We start from the raw sequence: 27,065 nt of genomic DNA on the forward strand, positions 1-27,065 counted from the left end.
TCTTGTACAATGCTACCGAATTTTTCGGGTGCAGGTCCGCCTCCACTTGACCGGTTTTTTTTTAAATAACGACTTGTTCAATAAACCGAAAAGTGATGAAAACATCCGAAAATTGCTTTCACATGCTGTCATAACAGGTGTTGATATATGTTCATGTTCATAGCAGCGTATGAAGTAGGTACATAAGTGCCTACGTATTATTCTGTAGCATATATGCAATGTACTCTGTGGTATGAATTGCAACACGGCACGGGGGCAATCATGGGTGTGGCGCCCGGCCTCCGGACATTGGCTTATCGCAGAGTTTCGGCCGACTGTTGTTTATCGCCATGTGAGCCAGGCATTGGCTGCCCTGGGCCAGCCGCTGCGCCAACACAGTTGGATGTCAAGGGGTATCAACAGACAGGCAGTATCGGTTCGAGCGCGGCCGGTTCTGGCTGTAGGAACAACTTACAAGATTTTCAGTTCTCATTCAGTTATCGCGTAACCGTAGTGAAAATAGCACGCGTTTCGGTTTCAATAATAATATTATCGCCGGCCTTCTGTCGTCTATTTCGATTCGTTGTGCGACCAACATTTGACATTTGGACCCATGTGAGTACATTTTTAATCGTTTACTTGGACTGAAAATTTAAAAAATCTGTCGACAACTATGTACTCATAGCTATCTACGATAATTCAGGTAAATAAAAGAAAAATTTTCTTTACGTTCTTTAGTTCATTTTCCTAAAAAGTAATTGGGGAAATGGCTGAAAATTGGCATAGGTAGGTATATATGACTTTGAAAATATTTGTTCATTAAATTAAGGGGAAACTCAAACCAAAGATATAGCTACTCATAATATTTTTTTTATAAGTAATTCAGTCTGACTTTCCAATCCTATCCTATTGCTAATAGACTCGTCTCTGCTACGCACCTGATTTGTGAAACTTCAAGTCAAGGGTGAATAGGCATTTTCTAGGTAAGCGCATTCCATCATAGGCTGCATCATCACTTGCTAGCAGGGCTGATTGCAGACAAGCGCTAGTCTATAAGTAAATTTAAAAAAAACAAAAACGGCTATTACTAAGAGCATCCAGATTCAATTAATGAGTTACCTACTCAGAACTGCACTGAGATATTCTTAATCTTAATGCGTATGTACATTGTACACGGCTTGTCCATAGCCTGTAATGAGTTAGATATATCAATTGAAAGTGTGAGTAGTAAAGCAGCTATGATATGAATTGTACTCGCTGCATAGAGCGGCGACTCTAGCACAGACCACGTACGACATGTGTAAACTACGCAAGTAGCAAAAAAGCAATAAATTAGCATTAATAACGTTGTAATGACGACACGGACAGCATTCCGAGTTCCGCTGAGAACGATTAGGTATATTATTAGCTAATATTTGATGAGGCTTCCGCGGGGGCCGGAATATGATCTCTAGGTGAGGTATTTAACTTGCACCTCATGCACGTATTTACGCGTCTCGCTGGAACCTCTGAAATGGCCGAGTTAACAGATTTTTTACGATTTGAATTTACCATACCTTTTAAACGTTTAAACGCTACGCGCAGCGAGCCGAGTCCCTATGAAAAAACCGCCCAAGTGCGAGTCAGACTCGCGCACCGAGGGTCCCGTACTCGGGTATTTTTTAGTCATTTTTCACGATAAATCAAAAACTATTATGCATAAAAATAAATATAAACTGTTTTAGGTATGTACCTACAGGCAAACCCCCTTTCTTGAGCTTTTGCTTTAGAATTGCTTTACTTTTTACTATTGAAACTTTTGATTCGATTCAATCATATAGTTAAGGATGCCAGCATAAAAATACATGTTTTAGATTTTTTTACGGGAGACAATTAAAACCTTCTATAGGCACTCAAAGATCGTTAATTATTGTTAAATAAGTATTCGTTTACTTTGTTGTCGTGAAAAGAGTCTATTTTCGAAACACTCGCACACTGCCACTTATAACATCGCGTGCGTTTACATTAAACATTTATGAGGATAAGTTCAGTAATCACTGAGCATTACGCAAATCGCTGTAAAAAACAACATATTCAGGCCCAGCGGTGACCCCTGCGGTGCCCCCGGTATGTATGCGAAGGGAACAAGATGCACATACTTCATGACAATGAAATCTGTTTGCTGTTTGCCTTCGCAGATGAAATGAGATGTGTATGAATACTCCAAGAGCCACTTAGGATAAAAGATAAAACGAATAGAAGCTGAAAGTTGTTTTTTTTTTTTTAATTATATAGACTAGCGCTTGGCTGCAATCAGACCTGCTAGCAAGTTATGATGCAGCCTAAGATGGAGCGCGCTTGCCTAGAAGTTGCCTATTCACTCTTGACTTGAAGGTACCCATATTATAGGTGGAAGGGAAAACTGACTGACTGACTGATGTATAAGTAGAATAAAATAAAAGGTTTATACTAGAGCTGAGTTTCTTGCCAGCTCTTAGTAGTATCGGTTCGTTAGTTAGTCCAACAGATCGACGTGGTTTTTTGCATGGGTATACTCGTATATCGTATAAGTCGCAAGCAATATCTAGAAATGAAATTGTGAGTGTGCCATTTATGTCAAGACTCTACCAGCTCTTTGGCTAATGAGAATGAATTAAAGACGTACTTAGATCCCGCTCGCGTGATTCGTATCTATTGTTGCAGCTATTTGATAAATTGATGCTACTTAGGTACCTACTACCTACCTAGTCTACCTACCTACGGTACCTTCTTGTCATGGCCGTAGCCAGGAATTGGTACTTTCAAGGGTGGGTTTTATCCGCGTCTTAGCCGAATCTTTTCATGAGAAAAATCTTTTACTCGCCTTGACTTAGTGGAATTTTTACCTTACAATGACAGCAGGATAGAATACGAGAAGAAATAGGAGCGCAGGAGTGCATTTTTTTTTGTTTGACATATGAAAAACGCAACCATAACAAATTTTTATGTCTTAAAGCACATCCCTCTACTTTTCTCATGTCTCAACCTCTACAAACAAAGTTAGTGTTGCGGTAGGTACGTTAACAAAAGTGATACTTACCGTTTTACGTGCACCGAAGGTTCCGTACTACAGAAGGCTAGTACGGAACCCTCGGTGCGCGAGTCCGACTTGACCGGTTTTTTTGTGAGATAGTGTCGGTATCACACGTGATTCGCATCATGTGTTCACAGCAGACTGATAACTGATAATGTGAACAGGTCGGAAATGTTATCGCGAAGTAAAAATTCATGTAAACTTAGGCCTTCGTCTCATGATTAGACTCTTAAGACACCAGTCGTCTGTGCAGAGAAATGCTTGTCTAGATCAGATATTGATCCATATTGTCTGATATTGATCTTGTATCACTTTCCGTGCCTCGAAAAGCACGTTATGCCGCCTTACCCGGTTATTATTATTAATTCCATTCCATTTATCAGCCTGTATGCATCCACTGCTGGACATAGGCCTTTCCAAGAGCGAGCCATCAAACTCGGTCCTCCGCCTTCCTCATCCACCCGCTCCCCGCTGCCTTCTTCAAGTCGTCGGTCCAGCGGGCAGGAGGTCGTCCCACACTGCGCTTACCGGTACACGGTCTCCACTCCAGAACACGTCTGCCCCAACGGCCATTATCATTAATAACGGGGGACAATTCATTAAACCCAAGAGTTGATACCGCAGGCCGATTAAATACCTACCGCATTATTAGCCTAAGAAAACTCTTACGATAGGTAGATACTTAGTAATGCAACGCTTCAAATGCAAGGAATGCGACGCAAAGGGAGAGAAATTAAACCCACTGAAAAAGCTTTGTATCGATTGGAGGTGACCTCCTTGGCGCAGTGGTTTATAACTGGAAGATCTCAGGTTCAATTACGACAGGGGTACTGTTGGAAATTCTACTCCAAACGGTCTGCCGCCGGTTTCGGCCGCGGCTTGCGTGCTGCCAGGTGATTTAGCGATTTCATGCAATGCCGCGTGTGAACTGACTAGGGGTACGGGTTCAATTAAACTGCTTGAGGTTCCCGAAGTTAACCAACTTTTATCTAAAGGTCCATAGAGCAGTTTGATTACACAGTCCAGCACTTTGACTACACTGAAGACAGAGTTATACTTATAACGAGACAAAATATCTCTACATAACTCTGTCTCATTTTAACTCTGACTTAAGTGTGAACAAGGTTAAAGTGCGCTCTGCATTGTCACTACCACCAGATGAGATCGCAGTCAAGAGCTGACAGTAATCGAATAAAACAGAAATGTAGAGATGCCTTAAAGTTGACGCATAGCTATCTAATTCTTACGCCTCTTTCTCTACAAGCTTAAGAATTATCGCGTAAGTATTTATCAGGGTAAGGCTCAAGATAATGTAATAAACGGAGATAAATGGTAATGTTTTGGCTAGGCCTTGAAAGATTTTTTTGATATAAGTAATTAGTACTTTGCAGTGTTCAAAATGGAAGCTAGCAAGTTTTTTACTTACAAATGCCTTCAGAGTTTGGGTGTCGTTCAGGATATCGATGGCTGGCATATGACATGATGCTGTTGGATGTCCAGCGTTCAAGAAACACTTTATTAAAATATCAATATAATAATTCTTCGTGACATTCGGCGCGTTCTTAATGATTATGATAATTTTTTTTATGATAATGATATCCACGTAATATAACTCTTGACATCCTAATCCCTACCACACCTATCCTTACCACATCGGCCAGCAAAATAAATAAAAACTGAACTTAGTTTTTCCTTTTAAACATATATTTCGAAGATAGTTAGGTGGGTGATGTCCGCTTACCACGGATAAACTAAATATAAGCAGTAAGTAGGTACCTAAGGATGTGAGTTCGCTTAAGTTTAAAGTGACTATCAATAAGACATCCTCTGAGAAGAAATATAAATCACTTGTCATCAGAAGGGCTGCAGAATCGCTTGCGTCCGGTGACCGTTTACACTGCATCCTCTCACGGGATGCTGCACTCTGCAGATAATCCTACTCGACTTTATGTGACTATACCTAATTGAGCTCTCTTAGCGAAGAATAAGGAATCCTAAGTCGTTGCAATAAGACGTCAATGTCATTGACTCTAAAGTTCTATTTATACATGCTTATATTTAACTAAAGAACCATGATAGCCTAGTGGTTAACACGTCCACCTCCTATTCGGCAGGTCGGGGGTTCGATCCCGGGCACGCGGTCTCTAACTTTTCCGAGTTATGTGTGTTTTTTTAAGCAATTGAAATTTCGATTTAAACTTTTTAGATAAAGCAAGTCGCTTTAACAGTGAATTAAAACATCATGGGGAAACCTACGTGCCTGAGAATTCTTTATAATGTTCTCAAAGGTGTTTGAAGTCTGCCAATCTGCAAATGGCCAGCCATAGCGGCCAGCGTGATGGACTATGGCCAAAACCCTTCTCATTCTGAAAGGAGTCCCGTGCTCAGTAGTGAGCCGTTGATCATGATGATGACGGTGACGATATTCAACTCTTGTATCTGACGAGTAGGTATAATATGTCGACGCGAGGCGATTATGTACTCATATTTAAGTTTATGAGACGGTATTTAAGTTCAATGTTACGGCCCGTTCACACATGGGAGTCCGTATTATTGGTACGTTTTTAACGGATACGTCATAAATTTATGCTCTGTTCACACATAGGCACCGTATAACGTTCAACGGATCCGTCATTACTGGATACGGTGTGTGAACAGAAAACTCGCAGTATACCGCCGCTATTCTACAAGGATGGATATAAAATTCTACGTATCCGTATATTTTCCGTTCCGTCCGTCCAGTATTCGATGACAAAACGGAATGTCATTTTTTTACGGGACGATATTTTTTACTGTATACAGAATACTGTGCCATGTGTGAAGTCGCTCATACAACTACATACGCCATCGACGAAAAAAAAAACGTACACGATAAAATGGAACAGTAAAACGGAGACATGTGTGAACCGGCCGTTACAGCACAATACAAATTAGCGTGATTCGTTCTAACAGGAAAGTCATGGTTTTTAATCTTTGGAGTTACTTATATAAATAACAAAATATCGTCTAATATTATAAGTATATTATACAATTTATTATGTCGATCGATACTTAAATACTTACTTTGCATATTAATGAAAACGCCTTTCAAATGTCAAATGTGTTCTAATTGGGAAGCAATTCGTGAAAACAGGCTCATAACTTCATAGTCCAAATGACTCCAAACCAGTTTCTTTGCAACTTGCTGTTTTAATCTGTAATAATTTGCTTATAATATCCCACAGTTGGGAAAAGAAAACTTGTAAGACAGAAAGAAGGCTTCTTGTAAAAGAGCAAATCTTTCCTAACCACCCACACCTACTAATAACCTTAGTAGAGCTCTAAAAACTTAATATTTTGCATGTAGATTCTCTCTATTTTGAGGGTGGGTAAATTTAGACAGGTAGGTCTGTATACTTAGTTCTTATCGATGTGAGAAATAATAAATCAGTGCAAGCCTAGCGCCAATCCGCACTTGGCCAGCGTGGTAGACTATGGCCAACACCCTTCACATTCTGAGACAGAGAGTGCTCTGTAGTGAGCCGGCCATGGGGTGATCATGATGATGATGATGATGAAGCCTCACGCTCGTGTTTGAATGAATGTCGACATGTGGAAAGTGTATCATCACCGCCGAACGTAGATCTCCACTTAGAAAGGATGTTCAGAAATCTAACGGGATGTTTAAAAACCCTAAATATACAAATTCGTAGGAAAAGCAAAGCGTAAACAACTATTTGTTTCAGAGGTGAAAACACTCTAAAAATACTGTGAAAAGCGGTGTGCTAATAATAAAGAGAAAATATGATAGTAAGAAGTAGTTTGCGGCGAGCGAGGCGAGGCGTGGTCGCGGAGGCGTGTTGAGCGGCTTGCGTCACGGCGCGACCGAACACTTCTACGTGTATTGGACACGACACGACACGATGTACGCCGCACGGTAAACACTCGGACTGCAGTTTGCAGTAATTTATCGAGTGCATTATGGATATTGTAGTTGATTTACTGCGGCCGGCGATTCGTACCTAACGCGCAAATCGCATAGGTCAGTTTCTTTTTTTTTTTTTTTTTTTTTTTTCTTTAAATCTGGCTTTACTCTGATTAGCCAATGTCAAGTTTGTGATATTTTCAAGTTATTGAATTTATACAAGTATGGACTCCGTCTGCGCCGGCGCCCACCGACATACGCGCGGCGCCCCTTTAGAGCGCTTCCCAGTCAGTTCCACCACAAAAAAAACACCAACTAACACAAAAACCAGCCACTCTTAACAAAAAAACACTCCAAACAAGCACAGCACGCGCGCCAGCAAACGCCATCGCAGACGAAGTCGTCAGTTTCTTTTCTATCAAAGTCTTTTATCTTTCAAGTATATTTGAAACTAGCTGATGTCCGTGATTTCGTCCGCGTGGATTAAAATTTTTAAACAGCCCGCGGGAATTCTTTGATTTTCCGTAATAAAAGGTAGCTCAAGTTAGTATCTAGAGCGGTGATTCAGTGATCATCACTAAATGAAAGCCATGAAGCCAGCAAGCGAATCCCCCGGTAGGTTTTTAAGTAAGTAGGTATAAACTTATCTCTCATAACAACACAAAATAAAATAACAGAAAGAACATAGGTAAGTAAGTTACATAAGGACGACTGTCCAGAGCTGGTAGAGAAAGTAGAAATCCTTTTGGTGGTGAAAATGGTTTAATTAATCGGTTTACATGAAATTGTACATAATAAGTATAATTAAAAATAGGTGTGTACGTCCGTTTCGCACCGATGGTAGGTAACGAAGGCTTCGATTGTAGTCTGCATTCTGTATATGGTGTTATTTGACTCTCTCGGCACGTTTCGCTGATGATGGAAGTCGTCCAGCGTAACACCTCCCCCATTGGATGCGCAATTATTCGGTGATGCTGAAAGTGAAGCCGAATATTGCGGCATACTGGTAGTATTAAAGAAGTTCTTGATTCATGGAGTAATGGTTGAGTTGCTCTCTCTGAGGGTTTCATCTATCTCCTGTAACAGCATGATTTTAGTAGATGTGTTCTCCGGATAAGTTGGTTCTTCAGTTAGTGATATCTTCTGCTCGCATAATTTTGAAGACCTGACCTTCGGGCATTCAGCCTCTATGTAAATGAAAGCCTTAGAATTGGTTGATATAAGAATGTGCAGGTGGTACTATAGTATTACGTTACTTGAAATAAGCTAAACTGATAAAATACGCTAAATGTAACCAGATACCTTAGGACTATGATGGCTCAGTTCTGTAATTGATGCGTTGCGCTTTTCTAATTAAAAAGCATTAATTGGATAAAATAATATACTTATAGTGTACTTGTATCAGTAGAATGAAATTCGATCGTGGGAATGTCGCGAGGACTTGGAAGTTAGATTAGATACCTAACTGCTAAATTAAAATGTAATATGAAAATTCATTTTATTTGAGCCTTTTTAAATCGGGATTTTGGAAAGGGTTTTTTCCGGTTTTTTCTCGAAGTATATATGTATATAGCTTGGTTGTGAGTAATTGAACTTTGGATAGGAATTTCGGGATTTTTGGGTAAGTTAGTGCAAGTGGTGTCAGTATGAGATGAATTTCTGACTGTGGATTTTGAAAATTTAACAGATTTTGAATTTTTAGAGTGATTAACGCGTACTGGTATAGTTTCTTTCAAGTGATCGTCTGCAGTAGGCTTTACTTTCTTAACAATCGTAAAATTGTATTCTGCTAATTTTAAGTTCCAACGTGTAATACGAGGACTCGGGTCTTTTAAATTCAATATATCAGGAAAATCGGAAATTATTTTAAACTTTCTGCTAAAAAGATATGGCCTAAAGTACTTAGTGGCCCAGACTACTGCGAGAAAGTCTTTTTCTGTCTTGGAATATTTAATCTCGCTATCATTTAAAGTTCGGGATGCATATGCAATAGATACATCGGTGCCAATATGGCCTTGGGATAATACTGCATTTAAAGTCATATCAGAGGCAAAGGTTGTCAAGTTAAATTCCTGTTTAAAATCGGGATGAGCTAGAACTGGGATACTTTTTACAAGAACTTTACAATTTTCGAAAGAATTAATGAAATCTGCATCATGATTAAGTTTTGCTCCTTTTTTCAAGCAAGATGTCAAAGGCTTGGTCACCTTTGCGAAGTCTGGTATAAATCTTCTGTAAAAACCAAGGCTACTTAAAAATTCTTTAATTTCTTTGCGACTGTTAGGTAATGGAAAATTTAAAACATGTGAAATATAATCTGGGTTCGCTTGTATGCCATGCGGAGAATAGATATGGCACAGAGGCGTTTCGTGTTTAAAGAATTCCGATTCATCTATTTTAATTTTAAAATTCGAACTCCTTAATCTTTCTAAAATAGCACGTAAATTCGCTAAATGTTCCTGTAACGATGTAGAGAAAACTAAAATTTTGCCTAAGTAAGCTATGGAATTTGGCAGGCCTTGAAGATCATTGTCAGTAAAATTTTGAAAAGTCTCATTATTTAAATTAAGACTTAGGGTAGTAAAGTACAAGCACCTTCCTAATTTGTCTAAAACGTCGGTTAAATTTGAAATCGGATACGAATTTTCCATCGTACAGAAGTTAACTTGTCGAAATTCTTGAGTTAAATTTTCATTTTTTAAATAAAATACATCGGAATATTCTTTGGCTAAATTAATTAAATTAGTAGCCTCTTCTTCATTTAACTGATCTATGGGCAAACGTGATAATATGAACTCATGATTCTGCTTATCGTCAGCAGCGGTGTCAATTTCATTTTCACACCGGGTCGACATGTTTTCTTGGGAGTTATAATATTGATCGGATTTATAATAATTTACAGGAATTTTGGTTTCTAGAATTTCTAGTTGATTTAATTCCACCTGTGGGCAATTTTGTGGAACAGGGTAAGGTTGACATGGGATATAAGTACTTGATGGGTATTGAGGTTCTGAAGGAACATGTTTTTGGGACATTGAATATCTTCGTGATCTAGAAGGGAATTTCGTGTCACTGTAATAATTACGCTGTGAATAAAAGGAATAAGGTCTACGAGTATGCTTATGATAATTTTGGAAAAATTTAGTTCTATTCTGCAGATGTATTATATTTAATTCTTCTTTGGCAAATGCGAGAGCAGTTTGTAATGTGGGGGGTCTCATACACCTTACTCTTGACCCTAAAGGTTCTCTTAAACCTTTTAAGAAGGTTTTAAGGGCTAACTTTTGGTAAAGCGTTCTTTTTACATCGACAGTAGTTTTGACAGTATCGTGTAGCTCTACGTACGTAATAAGTGTGCAGAGTAAATTTTGAACCTTTTCGTAAAAGATTTGAACTGTATCGGAACCTTGAATTAAATATGATAAGTCTGTAATTAAAGCTATTTCATTTCGGTAATCGGAAAAACTGTTAATTAATGTAGCTTTAATTTTATTCCAGTCATCGGAAATTCCGTTGGCTGATATGGTTCTTGCTGCAGATCCAGTAATTTTATTAAGAATACCACTAATCAAGGAAAGGTTTGAAAGGTCATATTCTTGAGCGGGATTCAAAAATGAGCGTACTAATTGGTCAGCTAAATTTATAAATCTAGTTAGTGTGTGAGAACTTCCATCAAAATTCGGTAAAAACTTAAGGGACTTATTTATTCTATCTAACAGTTCTACTTGACTAAGTTCCGGCATTTTTTTTTAATATAACTAAGTAAAAACTATCTATCGAATAATTAATTAACAAAAACTCATTAAATTAAAATAGTATCTGTAATTAAACTACGCGGGTGAGCAAAAATCGTAATATATTATAGTACCTTGCGCAAAAGTTAATATAACAACCAATAAAAAGGATTTCATGTACTTACAAAACCCAAGTCGCTGGCGAGCTTCGATCCATCGATTTCCCGTATGACTCGAAGTCTTCAGCGGCAGCTCCTATGACAGTAGCTCCTGGTAGGTTCTCTAGTCCTGACAAGGAAGTTGAAGGCGTTGACCTGATTTTTAGGCGATGCACCACGACGACCTTGAACATCCAGGACTATATCCTACCGGCTGCGCCAGTTACATAAGGACGACTGTCCAGAGCTGGTAGAGAAAGTAGAAATCCTTTTGGTGGTGAAAATGGTTTAATTAATCGGTTTACATGAAATTGTACATAATAAGTATAATTAAAAATAGGTGTGTACGTCCGTTTCGCACCGATGGTAGGTAACGAAGGCTTCGATTGTAGTCTGCATTCTGTATATGGTGTTATTTGACTCTCTCGGCACGTTTCGCTGATGATGGAAGTCGTCCAGCGTAACAAGTATAATAATATTATTACTCATAATATGCAAAAAACCACGACACGTTGCTCCGTTGCGGCGTGATTGAAAACAAACAAATCAACAAAACACACCTTCGAGCTTCGGATACATTGTGGAGGACATAACATGCCTTGAGTGACGATTCAAAAGTGGGTACTTAAGGTGAACGCACACTTATCCAAGCCGAACGCGTCAAAAGAGTCGAACAAAACGAATTTTAAAATTTTGTGTATGAGTCGTCCGAATCAGAAGAATATTTCATATACAGAATTCTAACATTCGTTTAGTTCGGCTCGGATAAGTGTGCGTTCACCCTTACCTAGATACTTTGTAAATGATTTTTGAATAAAAAAAATCATATTAAGTAATTTGTAAAACGTCAACTTTGTTTTTGAGGGTGTCGAATTCGTAAAACGGGAACTCCACAGATGAATCCGCTGCCCATATTATACAAATGTGAAAAAGTGTTCACTTGTTGAATTGTATTTTAATCACGCTGCAACGGAGCAGTTAAAGATGTGGAGAGTGATGTCAGTCTACTTTTTATCCCGGAAAACCAAACAGTTCCCGAGGGGATTTGGATCGCTTGCTCGTTCACACAGGCTGCGTAAGCGTAGACGTAGCGCGTAACATTGCGTTGTAAATTGTAATGTATGCAACTGTATGAAACATGGCACACCGCTTGCGTGAAGCGTGGACGTATGCGTAACCCGGTGTGTTAGGGTTTACGCGCGTCACTACGCACGTGTCATGTGTACGCAATTGATGTGAATCGGCCTTAAGATGACTTGATAAGTGCATAAGCGTTGCAATGTCATCCAGCGCCAGGGGAGATTGCGTAGTGCTCGACAGCTGGTGGGTCCCCCCTGTTCTGTCCATCTTCATTCGCATTGTTCTCAGCAGTTCTATTTGCGTTTAGTCTATTTCCCATTGCAGAAAGTAATTACTATGATTGTCTTTAATCTGGCAAAAGTAGCAGCCTTATTTTTTTGAGTTCTTGTACTAAAACCAAAGACCCTTATAATTTCGTAGAGTTCATATTATTACCAATGTCTGTGTGTCACAGCCATTTTACAAATAAACTATAAGAGCTGTAAAGTTGAAAAGCTCAGTAAGTAATTTTAGAATCCATTTATTTAAGACGGCTCTCTCCGTCACTCGTTTCATACAATCGTAGTTCCAATTTCATTTGAATATTAAGCAACCAAAGTCCATGATATTTTGCAGACATATTCTAGAAACTAATATCTATGTCTGTGGTTTTCCAGATTTCTTTTAAAATATTCGGCTTCAAAGGTTTCGGTGCAAGGTTATGCGGTCTTAAAAATTTTCATACAAATCTTTGAGCCCCTGTAATTTTAAAACTACATATTTTTAGAAAAATCTAAAACACCACAGACACAGATATTAGTTTCTAGAATATGTCTGCAAAATTTCATGGACTTTGGTTGCTTAATATTCAAATGAAATTGGAACTACGATTGTATGAAACGAGTGACGGAGGGAGCCCTGTTAATGTACAGAATTAGGTATAATAATATTGGTAATTCTATAAAATAAACTTAAAAATCTAAATTAGAACTAAAAATAATAATAATAGGTACTTAGTTAAATTAAAAACGAGATGATTCAAGTAAAAAAAAAGTTAAGTGAACATAATAATTAAAATAATGACTTGTTTATCTGTACGGGTTCCAGATAACGATGACCATTCTAAATAAAAGTTATTGTTTATATAATTTATTATCAGTTTTAACCAGTTTAACTGTAAACAATTAATTTAGATACACAAAATATAATGTCTTGATTATGAAGTCGAAAGATATAAAAACATTGTTCATACGTTTAAACAATCTTAAAAACAAACTAGGTAGGTATAGGTAGGTAGGTATACCTACCCAAATCTACCCAAATACTTAATTGATGAGTTTGCATTGGCTTCAAGCGTTGATTTTGTCCTAAATGTAGAACAATGACTGGCGAACAGTAGATTGAATGGGAAGCCGTTGTACATCAAGAGATATATTAAGTAGGTAGGTACGTGAATTTAGTTTCTTAAGGTAATTGCTATTTGACAAATCGCAAAAATGCTGTACTTTGAAGTAAATTGTTTATTTTTCTAAAGCATTAACAGCTATTAAATACATGCAATTAAAAACTTCAGTTTGTGAAGATTATAAGGGCCTCTTTTTATTTAGTATACATTATCCCAATAAAAAAAAAAACCAAGTTGAAAACATTGCTGTTCGCAACTTGTTCTGTAAAAGTTTTCTTTAACATCTTGATACTTTGAAGCCAACCTCCAGAAAATGATATGTTTAGGTTTAGCAATCAATTTTAACTGTTAGTTTTATACTAAATGTTTTTCGTTTCTTAAATAATCTAAAACTAACCAAAAAACTTCCTGTGCTATTTATTTTCTTGCAGGCGCTCTATGGAATTCAGTGTCCACTGGACTCTAATGACGGGCGGACTGCGCGCGTCATTTCGTCGCAAAATATTATTTAAAATGAATTAAAGCTTATTATTTTTGAATGAAAGTTGTGTTTATAATCGTTGAAAAATAAAATAGGGATTTTTTCATTTCTAAATGAAGCCTGCTTATATACTAAATTTTATTCTAAAGTTACGGTTTTACCAGGTAAATACTCGGAGGTTGTCATAGATTATGATGACAGATAGTAAGTGTTCTAAATAGGTATTATACCTATGTTAGGAGATAGCGCGCCTCGTTCCGGGTGCCGTGTTCCGAAATGGATTTCGTAGTAGTGCAAGTTTGGTGCAAGCCCCACATGACGGAGGGGTATGCGTCAGGCATTTCCTGTGTACAAAAAAAAGACCTATATTTCGGATCCATATTTCATCACTGACAATATGCACTATTCAAAGACTGTTCTTCAAGCATTGAGGAATTTTGGACAGAGACATCTCGAAGGTTCCCGAAGGCTGCCTGAGTTAGATTTGTCGGCTAGCTAGCTTTTTTCGAAATTGGACTTACTTAGCTGGATTGTGTGTTAGAGCTTTCTTATGAGATATTATATGTACATAATATAACCATGGGTCTCATAAGAAAGCTCAGATTCATGCTGCGGGCAATGGGGAGAGCCTAAAGGTTGGAACGCCATTTCGGCGGCCGTGTTTCCTGCCATATATACCTTAGATACCTGCAAGCCAAGAGTGAATAGGCATCTTCTAGGTAAGCGTGCTCCAACTTGGACCTCATCATTGCTTTCTTTAAAGTATGATTGTCGTCAAGCGCAAGCGCAAAGATTCAGGCGGCGCAAACCCGTAGCATGTGGAAGACCCTATTAAAGACCTATGTTCACTGTGGACGTCTGTCGGTTGATGTTGATGATTATGTCTTTAGTGCAAGTAGTTCAGTAGTTTCAGAGTTTATCGATAACAAACAAACAAACCTTTCCTCTTCATAATATATGTAGTTAGTAGCGCAAACTTGGAAAAAAATCTCGTGGACACTCTTTGATTTTCCGAGATAAATGTCATTTTACCTGACAGCCCTAATCAATTTTATCACTGATATTAATAACTAATTCATAACCGTTAAACCTAAGTGTCAAAATCTCGTTTTTCTAGTCGAGTTCCGTAGGCTCTTTGAACCCACTGCATTATTATCCCAAGAAAACCTACCATTAGATGTAGGAATAATGGAAAGAGGTCACAACCCTCAGCAATAAAGAATACGATGCGGAGAGAGATGTCACTCTCAAGGTCTTTAAATGTATCCATGCAAAAAACCACGTCGACTGGTTGCTCCGTTGCAGCGTGATTGAATATTAAACCAACAAACACACTTTCGCATTTGAAATATGGCCAGTGATTATAAGAAACAGTTTAAATCTCTCTCTGCTCTCTGAGAGACGTTAGGCAAAGTGAACACGAATTATGACACTTCTGTGTTCTTATACAAGCTTAGGTCTCTCAATTTTGTCAATTAATGTCAAATTTCTTTCTCAGATCAAAACCTAGTAAGTGGTTTAAATTCAAAAGAAGTTTAGGCCGTAGTTCTTTCTGGTCCAATGCGGAATGGCATACTTCACACACCTTTGAGAACATGGAAAACTTGCAGGTATGCAGGTTTCCTCACGATGTTTTCCTTCGCCGTTAAAGCAAGTGATATTAAATTGCTTAAAACGCACATAACTGAAAAGTTAGTAGTGCGTGATTCCGGGATCGAACCCCCGACCTTCGATTAGGAGGCGGACGTTCTAACCACTAGGCTATGACAGTTTTTAAATTAAAGGGGTTTAAATATTTTAGTGTGAAGACTGGCCAACACATTTATTCATTACATGTGCATCATTTTCTTTTTTAGGGTTCTGTACCTCAAAATGAAAAACGGAGCTCTTAAAGGACCACTTTGCTGTCTGTCCATTTGTCCGTCCGTCCGTCAAGAAAACCTATACAGTACTTCCCGTTGATCTAGAATCACGAAATTTGTTCTCGGATTTATTCCTTTACTTGGGCTATGAGAGTTGAGACCTATCTACCTGCCCATAATTCTAGGTTAACGGGAAATACCCTATCGGTTTTCTTGACAGACACGACAGACGGACAGACGGACAGAAAGACAGACAACAAAGTGATCCTATAAGGGTCCCGTGTTTCCTTTTGAGATATGGAACCCTAAAAACATTATGTAAGTATGCAAAGTATTTCCCTTGCAAACCATATTTAACAGTTGACATGTAGAGGTCATTGACTTTTCCTATCTTACTTTTAAGTTTTAATGCATTATTAAGTATTTACTGTTTTGACATGGTATTTAGATAATGGGTGATATTTATTTTATTTAATCTAATTCCTTTTAAAAACTTAGTAAGGCGCATTAATCTATAAAAACCTAGCCAGTTCAAAGACTTACTATGTTTTAAAATGGTCAAAGCGACTTACTAGCTTTTAATTTTACTTTAATGTGGGTGTCCTTACAATACAACGGGACATACTATGAAAGTTAGGCTTATGACATAAAACGATTTTCGGAAAAATGACATTTACTTTGTTTTGATATGGGGCGGTCGATATAATTAGGTACTAGGGTAAAGGCTCGAGTAAATGAACAGATTGGACGTTTTTACATGTATTAAGAGCTGGAATAAAAAACCGGCTGATATACCTTTTTTAAATATTTTCTTACAAATTCTTACACTTTTTTCAATTTCAATTTCAAAACCGTGTTCCGTTCAAACCGTTCAAAAGTGCGTGTGCGTGCGTCCATGTGTGTGTGTGAGTGTGTTGTATGTTTGTACGAGTGTTTGTGAGTGTGGTATTGCGTTGTATAACCACATGAGTAGCGAACAGAGTCAAAGCTTCATACAAGCGCGCTACGATAGGTACACTACTACAAGCTTGAGGCGCGTGTGTGCGTGAGCACAGGCGCTACGTCGCGTACGGAGAGAAATCGGTTTATACCGGCTCGGCCTGTGCTCAAGTTCAGGGGCTGCAGTACACGTCGCGCGTCGTGTTTTCATTTAATTTAATGTTAATGATAATAATTTAAATAGTGTTTAAAATCTATTTTCTTGAACTGTCATAGATTTTGTTCAAAATCAATATCTGAGGATCCCTAGGATCACAAAACAGGAAATTGTTACCAAAATTTAAAAAAATCGACGCCATTTTGAAATTCTTTGTTAATTGACCGATTTCGTTCAAAATCGATATTTAGAGCTCCCTGGGATCACAAAATAAGAAACTGTTACCAAAATTTAAAAAAGTCGACGCCATTTTGAAATGCTTTGTTAATTGACCGATTTCGTTCAAAATCGATATTTAAAGCTCCCTGGGATCACAAAATAAGAAACTGTTACCAAAATTTAAAAAAGTCGACGCCATTTTGAAATGCTTTGTTAATTGACCGATTTCGTTCAAAATCGATATTTAGAGCTCCCTGGGATCACAAAATAAGAAACTGTTACCAAAATTTAAAAAAGTCGACGCCATTTTGAAATTCTTTGTTAATTGACCGATTTCGTTCAAAATCGATATTTAGAGCTCCCTGGGATCACAAAATAGGAAACTGTAACCAAAATTTAAAAAAGTTGGCACCATTTATAATTCTTTCTAAATTGACTGATTTCGTTCAAAATCGATATTTAGATCTATTGATCGATATTTAAACTAGGCAATCACAACAAAAACAAACTTTACCATCTTGTTGAACAAATAACTATTGTTAATTAAATTGTATCCTCCAGTGCCAACCCTACCAAAATAGTTATAAAATTTGCTCGCTTCTTAGAAGCTTTGCCTCTGTTTGCTACTCTGTGGTATAACACCATGTTAGTAAATCTTAGTATATTTTTAACCGACTTTAAAAAAAGGAAGAGGTTCTGAATTCGTCGGTATCTTTTTTTTTATGTATGTTCCCCGATTTCAAAGACGCCTGGACTGATTTGGATTTTTTTTTTTGTTTGATAGGGTATACTTTGCAAGTGGTCCCATATAAATTTGGTAAAGATCTGATGAATATCTTTGAAGATGGAGAACAGAACTCCTCAATGGATAAGAGCAAATTCAATTTTTTTTTAATGTATGTTCACCGATTGCTCAAAGACGCCTGGACCGATTTGGAAATTATTTTTTTTTGAAAAGCTAGGTATACTTTGCAGGTGGTCCCATATAAATTTGATGAAGTTCTGATGAATATCTTCTGAGATGGAGAACAGAACTCCTCAATGGATAAGAGCAAATTGCTCGCGATCAGTGTAATTGCTTAGTAAACAGTAGGGTTTTAGCTGGGCATGGCATATTATTATAGTACAGTGGGGCCACTAAAAATTTTGAAATAAAAAATTTTCAAAAGAAAAATAAAACCGACTTCAAAAACCACAATAACTTAAATTATTTTTTACTTTTTAGTGTTTGTGATTTTGAAATCGGTTTTATTTTTCTTTTGAATTTTTTTTATATTTATTCTGGTATTCTTCTTTCTTGGATATGGATCCCTCTTGGGTATCCCCATTTCTCTCTGTCTTTGGTACTATCAAGCTAATTTTCTCTCGCGATTTGCACAATAGCATTAGACCAACGCGTCTTCGGTCTACCTACCTGTCCTTCTTTCATCTGTAAAAATCGATACAATATGACCATTTGCATTTCAGTTTTAGGGCATGTCTCAAGGTGTCTGTAGGCTTTGTCTTTTTTCTTATGTCTTCAATTCTCACTTTGAATATTTTTTGCTTAATTTATGCAACTTGCCATCGCCCTTTAGCAAGTTACTATTTCTTTTTATATTCTTTGTCTGGACCCATGTTTGGCTGGCATAGGTAAGGCATGGCAGGATGCATGTATCTATAACGGATCTTTTAAGATGTACTGGGTAAGCTCCTTTCATTCTTTCCTTTTGTGCCCAGTAAAACAAGCATACTCGGGCCACTTTGAGAACCCATTAGCAGCTAACAGCAAGGCCTGGACTCCAATTTTTATATGTGGAAGCTGTATTTCCTCGTTGCGTTTATGAGCAAATAAGAATAGTTAACTACTTTTACTAAAAAAAAAATTTATTATTTGGCGCGAACCATCTAAACACCATGATGATTATTATTTCTGCGTTGTGAATATTACCAGAAGAAACAGCAAAAAAATTGTTCCAAGCGGCTCTATTGTAACTTGCAGTCTGCAATTTGAACGATTCTGACTTCTGGTGATAAATCTGTACCTCAGCCCCAACCCAGTACCTCTAATCTACCATTTCAAGAACTTTCAGAAGGTAGTGACGATGTAGTGACTTTTTTACATCTCAACTTAGACCATTCAATCAAAATTATTTGGATCACTTAATGAGAGATCTTAGATTGTCTAAAAAGGATCAGAACATGTGGCTTCTCGGCTCAAAGGAACAAATCTGATAACATCAGACACTTGTGTTACGGTATATTATTCTCACTACTCTTAACACATTCAGTAGCTGATGTTGCACTTCCAGCGACTTGGATGCAACAAGGGCGTTAAGTTTCATTTTCTCTGTAGTCATTTGGACTGTTTTCCAGAAAATTTAGGTGACTTTCAAACTAAGATAACTATACCAAAGGGGATAATATCATATGAAAGGGCTCTATTATACATTCTAAAACAGGTTTTATTTATTATTATTATGTAAAAGAGTTTTTGATTTATCGCGCAAAATGTAGAAAAAAATATACAATAAGTCAAAAACTGAAAATCTGACAATTTTTTTTAAATTCCAAGCCGAAAATATACTTAAGAATTTATTAATAGGAATCGAGAGTTTATGCACTAGATAGAGTTCGTTCATTCACTGAAATTCCCAGTTCATTTACTGGCAATTTATCCTTTTGTTAAATAAAATAATTTATAATAATTAATACCACGCATTTTATTTGATTTTTTGATATACTGTGTACAGATACACAAAAAATAAAAATTATATATAGAACAATTCTCATATATCTTAATTTTAGGTGAAAGTCAGGGTAATCCTTATTCGTTCATGTACTGGATCTTTTACCCTCCTACGTCAAAATACTAAAAGTCCGCGTAAATTTCGCAGATTGAAATGTCTGCTTGATTAATTGTCAATAGAGGGTCATGACATGTCAAAATTGCTAGTTTGAAGGTGAAATCGTCTAAGTCATTCGAGATGGTTTTCCTCTTAATTAATTCATTGTCGTTTTTGGATAGTCACATTGTTGTAATAGGTATTTATTTACAATAGCTCTACCTAATGAATTAGTACATTGACCACGCGAGTATGTGTACGAGTATCTACTCTTGCTTTAGTTTTAAGTTACGTAATATCATCTTACAATAACTCTGACCATCTAAAGGAGTAAAATAGTAAGTAGAGTTTGAGTTTGAGTTTTTGAGTGCGTCGCGTCGCGTCGTTGCTGTAGCGGCTAGCTTAGGTATATTATCATAGGCTGAATAACAATAACGGTGTGGTCCCGTTGGCCCCATTAACCGTGTCCCATTAATGGGGCCAGCGGGATTAGAATAACGGGCAGATCCTCGATCATTGAGGGCCACCCCTAGAGGGGCTGATAGCTATTACGACGTAGACATCCGTTAAGAGAGGATTTTTGAAAATTCAACCCCTAAGGAGCTAAAATAGGGGTTTGGTGTAGTCCACGCGGACTAAGTCGCGGGCAAAAGTTAGTTTGTATAAATAGTTATAACTATGTATTTCTTCAGGGTCTTAATCAGCGCAGTAAAGTGTGCAGTCATTGCAGCCTGCTGGGTGTTTATCTAAATAGCACTAAACGATAAATATCGCAATAAAATCATTCACAAGATCAATAAGAGCTAAGATCTTTGACATAGTATCTCTTATCATTATCATAATATCGTACAATTCGCGGTATAAACGTGTCCCTAACGTCAACAATATGTATAATGCAATCAAGGCAACTTTATGCACTTCATTAATTACTGTAAATAAATCGTTCAATGTCATTGTTTATAAGTACTTGTTGATGCCAGCGACTTCTTCCACGTGGATTTTTTTAATCCTGTAGAAATTCTTTGTTTTCCAACATAAAAAGGGCTTTGTCTATGACCATTGCGCAAAATCACGGCGATCCGTTGCTCCATTCCATGAAAATCCAACAAACAAACACATTTCTCATTTATATTAGTAGGGATAAGAAAATGGAGTTAGCTGTTATGCATACTAACCAATACTATAAAATAATACAAAAGTGTGTCTGTCTGTCTTCTAGCTTTTTACGAACCATCTATTTAACCGATTTTGATTTTTGAATTTTGACGCATTCAGCTTGATCCCGGGGATTAACACAGGTCACGTTTTATCCCGGAAAATTCAAGAATTCCCACGGGATGTTAAAAAACCTATATCCACGCAGACGTAGTCGGGGCACTTATGTAGACTCTAGTACATCAAGCAAAGTTGAAACTGTTTTTTAGCACGACTAGCGACCTGCCCCGGCTTCATTCGGGTACAATTTCTAAAAATTCTTTTTTAGTAATGTACGCTACAAAGAACTCAACTAATAGGTACTACTTAACCGCTATAAAGGAATGGTTTCGGTCGCGCGTGGTGTCCAACCTGCAGGCTGCAACTATTTACTGTAACTTGTTCTGGAAAGCACTCTCTCGATGTATAAATACTTATGTAAGTACTTGAGTATAATCAGTTTACGCGTCCCACATTCGTTTCTGGGTCACTATCAAGATCAGCGACGAGCTATCTCTACTATACATATATAAAGTAACGAATAAACTTCCTTTCCTACCAACTAGGTCGTCACCGGCCGCCTTCGCCGTCACAGGTCTTTAGAAAGTATTTGTTCAGGTTGTTTGACCTTTAGTAGATACCTATTCTAATTTTTGCAAAAGATTTTTTTTTTGGTTTTTTATTATGATCTGAAAATAGATGACATTACTGAGTGAGACCGTTACAGTTAAATTAAGTAACTTTTAATCAACTGGTAGATTGTAATCAACTGAAATTTCTTATCTGTGGCATAGTATTGAACAAAGGTACGTAGGACTTGTATAAAAGTTCAGATTCAGAAATTTCAGAAATAGAGTTTCGTGTTATTTATGGAATGTTTGACATTTGTTCCAGCTGCAGTCCGCACTTCGCACCGTTGTCGGAATATGTATCAGTTCAGTTTGTTAATGATTCTAGAAAGTCAATAAACAATAGTAATAAAATACATTTTACATAATGCGTAGTTACAGCTCATACAGTTGGCTGGTAGGCAGGGGTGTAGTTCGCGTGCCAAATTAAGCAATAAAAGGGAATGCGAGTGTTTGATTACACCGGCACGCGACCTCGTTAGCGACCAGTCTTGCGATTCTCTACAACGCTGAGCTCGACGTAGAAGTTGCTGTCGAATGTTCGTTTGTGGTAGGTATTTGACCATAAACAATCTATACATATAATAAAATTGTAGAAAAGTGGTGTCTGTACAATGGAAATATATAAAAAAAAAGTAGCAGGGGTTGTTATTATATCGATGCCGAACCCGAAATTGTAATTAATTTTTTTTTTGTCTGTTTGTCTGTTTGTCTGTTTGTCTGTGTGTTTGTGCACGCTAATCTCAGAAACGGCTTATTCGATTTAGATACGGTTTTCACTAATACATTGTAATAAGCTTCACTTAGGATTTAGTGTTTATTTCATGTCAATCGGTTCATAAATAAAAAAGTTATGTCAATTTAAAGAATCACGGCGCCTCGCGCCTGAGCGTCCGTGGCTATATAAAGCGCGAAAAGTCACTATTCCACGCGAACGACGTCGCGGGCACAGCTAGTCTTGCATAAAATCTAACAAAGCAATACGCTATAGCAGATTTCAGTTTCAAAACGGTAGATTTAGGAAAAATAATAATCATTCGATTGTATTAAATGGTTTTAATAAAAATATAATATAAAGAAGCGATAAAAAAAATCACTGCTTTGAGACTTTTGACTTATTAATAGAATTCGTGGCTGACCGTATAACGAGATTGTCAATTAATATGTTACATTAATGAACGCCCCTGGCTATGGCAAAAATGTAAATCCTCCTTATTCTTTATTCCGTGGAAATCTTGACAATTCGGCCTTATTTCTCGTCTACACTAGAAAGGGGTTCTGAGAACCACAGAGGTTCCACAGAGGTTCTGTGCAAAATTTCAGCGTTCTAGGTCCAAGGGTTTGGACTGGGTGTAAATTGGTAAATACTCACTCAGAGAGTCAAGACTTTTCTTTCTATAATATTTCGATATCTTAGCTGTGTCAGCGCTGAAAGAGAGGCTGTAAGTTACAGAATAGTATCGTTCGCTGGTACATCATCGTATTTTTCGGCGCCACGCCTCTGACTGGGCCCGAAATAAAGCGGTTAGTATTTATATCTCGGCGCTGAGCTCGCGGGATGTTGTTACGACGAACTGTTATCCGACGAAAGTTTATCAATTTACTTATTTGTTTTATCGGAATATATCCGTCCGAGACTGTTTATCGAATAAAATTTATTAGTTTCTGTTCATTTTCGTATTTCGTGACTAGGTACAGAGGTTACCATAGTGCATTGGCAGTTGGCAGCATGGCCGTAGCCAGGAATTATTGATTTTGGGGGGTTTTATTTCATAAAAAATAAAAAACCGGCCAAGTGCGAGTCAGACTCGCGCATCGAGTTCTGTACTCGGGTATTTTTTCCGACATTTGCACGATAAATCATTATGCATAAAAATAAATAGAAATGTGTTTAATAATAGGTATAGGTATAGGTAAAGCCCTTTCATATTATGATGCCCCACTTGGATTATGTAATTATTTTACTTTGAAAATTTTATACTTACACATTTTAATTATTTTTTTGTGATGTAACCACAAATTCACGATATTCGGATTTATTCCTTTACCTACTTGTGATATAAGACCTACCTACCTGTCTTTCTTAATTCTAGGTCAACGGGAAGTACTCTATAGGTTTTCTTGTAAGAAACAAGAGGCAGCTAGACAGACAACAAAGGGAACCTATAAGGGTTCCGTTTTTCGGTACTTCAAAACTTTAAAAATCTTAGTCGGTTCGTGTAAAAATGTGAATGGCCTGTGCGTCTGATGCAACTTCAGTCGACATTGACCGCAGCGACACTACAGCTGAGCGATAACTATCATAGTCTGGTCTGCGCGCCCCCCGCCCCGCACTACCCCCCCGGCTTATCAGCAGAGGTCGCCGATGGCTGTTATCGGGAGGCATGACCCACGATAACTCACGACGGCTAAAGTCTAACTATACGTAAAGAAATTTAAAGATTTCAGTAGAGCTGATTTCAAAAATTGCAACATTTGATTTTAGGTAAAAAGAGCTCCGGATGATGGTGGAGGGCGGAAGGGAGTGGCTGCGCAAAAATGTATTATCACAGTTTTCTGTTGTATCAATCCGCGCGGAAAACCAAAGGATGTCCGACCAATCGCGTCGTAGCACTGACAGCTGTAGATAACATATAATATCCTCTATTTTGTAATATTATGATAGTGTTTTTATGTACACTTTAGGCTTTCTGAATATTTTTTAAATGCATATCAAAAATTGCAGTACCGGAAGGATTCGAACCTGCATCTTCTTGGATCGCCACGCTCTTACCGCTAAGCCACGGTTCGCTTGCTGCCAGTGACGCTTGTGATATGAGGTTCTCCCAGCGGACCAGACCGGAGACAATTTTGAAAATACAAATGTTCAAATTGCCCCGGCCGGGAACGAGCCTGGAGCCACCCACTTATTATGACGACAGCGCTCACCGCTGCGCCAGCAGGAGCTCGACGAACTGTACTGATCTTCTCAATTGCACAATTGTGAACGACGAAGTCTACGACAATCAATCTTTACTCTGTATCATGTGGTGGATCATTATTTTTAGCTTCTACGCAAGTGTATAAACTCGTGTTCTATGAAAAATATAAATGTTACGCAGAGAAAATTACGCAGTAAATAAAAGATAGGTTTTTTATACTTCTCCTATAGGTCGGCAAAAAGTGTTAAAAAGCGAAAAAAATATTACTTACATTTACTTAAGAACTTCAGACACCTAAAGCAAAGATTAACTCTTTGTTCCAGTTTGTTTTTATTACCAGATGGATGAGAGCTATCATACGAGACATATCAAACGATCGCGCCGGTTAAATGACGTTGACTTCGGCGGGTAATCGGCTGGTAACTTTGGGTATCACTAAAATCAAAACATTCAATAGTCAAATCGTATGCCAAAGGATCTGGAAACCCAGCGCGATAATATTACTATCCCGACAAAACTCCTATCATAATATTACGAATATTATAGTGGAAAGGGGTCACGATTACCAGCGATGAAGAATACGATGCAGAGAGGAGACATTACAAGTGTTGAGAGATTCATAGAGCCGGCAAGAAACTCGGCAGTTACTCTTTTCCTTTAGTACAAATTGTTCTTTGACGTAGTGCCATAAATAACATTGAGGAATAGTGACGACGTGAAGTAGTCGGCACTTAGGTAATAAAGGGGGACAAAGTCGTTCGCGGGAGCCGGGAGGAACTGCGCTGTATTCAGGAGTGCATTGTGCAGTAGACGCGTAATGGACGATTGTCCTTTACAATTATTTTAAACGAGGACAGGAAAAAATATAAGTATACCCACTTGAAACATAATTTACATCCGATTGTAGCTAAAACTGGATATTGCATGGCAGGCTTAACGCAAGACATATAGCTCGCATTCTAGAGACGGAGATCGGAGTTTATCCACAAATCAGGGCGATCCCCCGCTGCGCTGTATTCTTCTGTATTCATGTTGTGGTGTACAAGTAAAGTATATTCATTCATTACACAACTTCCAAGCAGACAACCTAGTGGGTGCATTAGCTAGTTTTGTACTTATAATTTTGTAAACATGTTTAGAACGCCACATAAAGGGCCCTGAATCAACAATCTTATTCTGCTTCTTCTTTATCCCAAAAGTTCAAAAGTTCTTTCCGCAAATCCACAACGCAGTTCTTCCCGATATTAGCCGTCCGTTCATTGTGCGTGGGAGCAGCGGGAGCGGCTCCCCTGCGGATCCCTCCAGCCTCCAGCCTCCAGCCTCCAGCCTCCAGCCAGCCGAGCTTACTTTACAAACCAACCAAAACCCTCCAAAACCCTGGTCGGCGCGGACTTTGGGGAGAAACGAATCAATCATAAAAGTAGGCTTAATTTATTCAAGTGCGTACATGTTGTTATCGAATGAGAGGATCTTCGTCGTAATCCACTCGCGCGCCGCCAGGTATATCGGCATCGACGCTAATTAATTACGATTACCACGCTACACATTATCAGCTCAACTAGCGCTTACCTACGATCCTATGATTTGCTATTTTATTAGAACATTTCCACGATTTATTATTTCGGTTGCCATGGAGATTCCTCTGTAGTCTGTCTGTTACTATTAATTCTAGTGGCTCAAATTCACTCAGCGGGCGATAGAGAGAGCTACTCGTATGCTTGGAGTTTCTATAAGTGATCAAATTAGAAATGATTAGGAGAACTAAAGTAACCGACATAGTTCAATGGGTTGCGAAGCTGAAGTGGCCAAGAAGTTCTCCATAATGTTCTCGAAGGTGTGTGAACTCTGCCGATCCGCACTCGGCCAGCGTGGTAGAGTAAGATTGACCGTCCTCATTTCGAGGGGACTGTACGCAGTGCGCCGGCGATGGATTCATGATGATGATGTATCAAGCGCAGCCCTACAAAGTTATTTCATCTCACTGAAATTCAAAACTATTTATTTGATGTAGGCCAAATTGTGGCTTTTACAACATGTCAAGACTTAGGACATGTTCTGAAAGCAGATTCTACTGAGGAAAGACAGTTAGTTAGAAACTTGTTTAAAATCATTTTTGCCTTGGCTATGTTCTCGGTCATGTAAGACGGTAATCTGATAGTACGTAAATACAATATCCTGGAAGATGCAGCAGACGCGCAAAACCACAAACTGCAAATTAAACTCACGGACATCGCGGGCTGCCACAACAATGATCGCGAGGAGAAGATTATAGCGATTTGGCAGCAAACAGATCAAGCATACTAAAAGATTAGTTCTATGTAGGTAACGGACTAGGTTAGGGGGTCCGAGGTTCAGTCTTAGCGGGTCCCTACTACCTACTAGCTACGCACCTCTAGCTAGCCTAGCTAGATCGTATATATAGCGTTTTAAGCAATTAAAGGTTAAAGCACACTTATCCAAGCCGAACGCGTCGAAAGAGTCAAACGAAACGTATTTTAAGATTTTGTATATTTCCCCGCACACGTCTCCGCGTTGAAGAATCGGACG

The 27,065-nt window shown here is 38.1% G+C and overlaps 1 protein-coding gene across 2 annotated transcripts in view; it reads left to right on the plus strand.

Annotated features, from left to right (window-relative positions):
• Positions 1–399: 399 nt before the first annotated feature.
• Positions 400–27,065, plus strand: part of LOC123877384 (hexokinase-2-like) — a 47,762-nt gene continuing 21,096 nt past the window's right edge. The window contains exon 1 of one of the 2 annotated variants that reach the window (XM_045924106.1): positions 400–594. The gene's annotated coding sequence lies outside the window, so the exon portion shown is untranslated. Of the gene's footprint in view, positions 595–18,555; positions 18,567–27,065 lie in introns of those variants that run through there. The other variant, XM_045924108.1, reaches the window with a different exon arrangement.

This window comes from Maniola jurtina, chromosome 23 (genome assembly GCF_905333055.1).
Source record: "Maniola jurtina chromosome 23, ilManJurt1.1, whole genome shotgun sequence".
NCBI lineage: Eukaryota > Metazoa > Arthropoda > Insecta > Lepidoptera > Nymphalidae > Maniola > Maniola jurtina.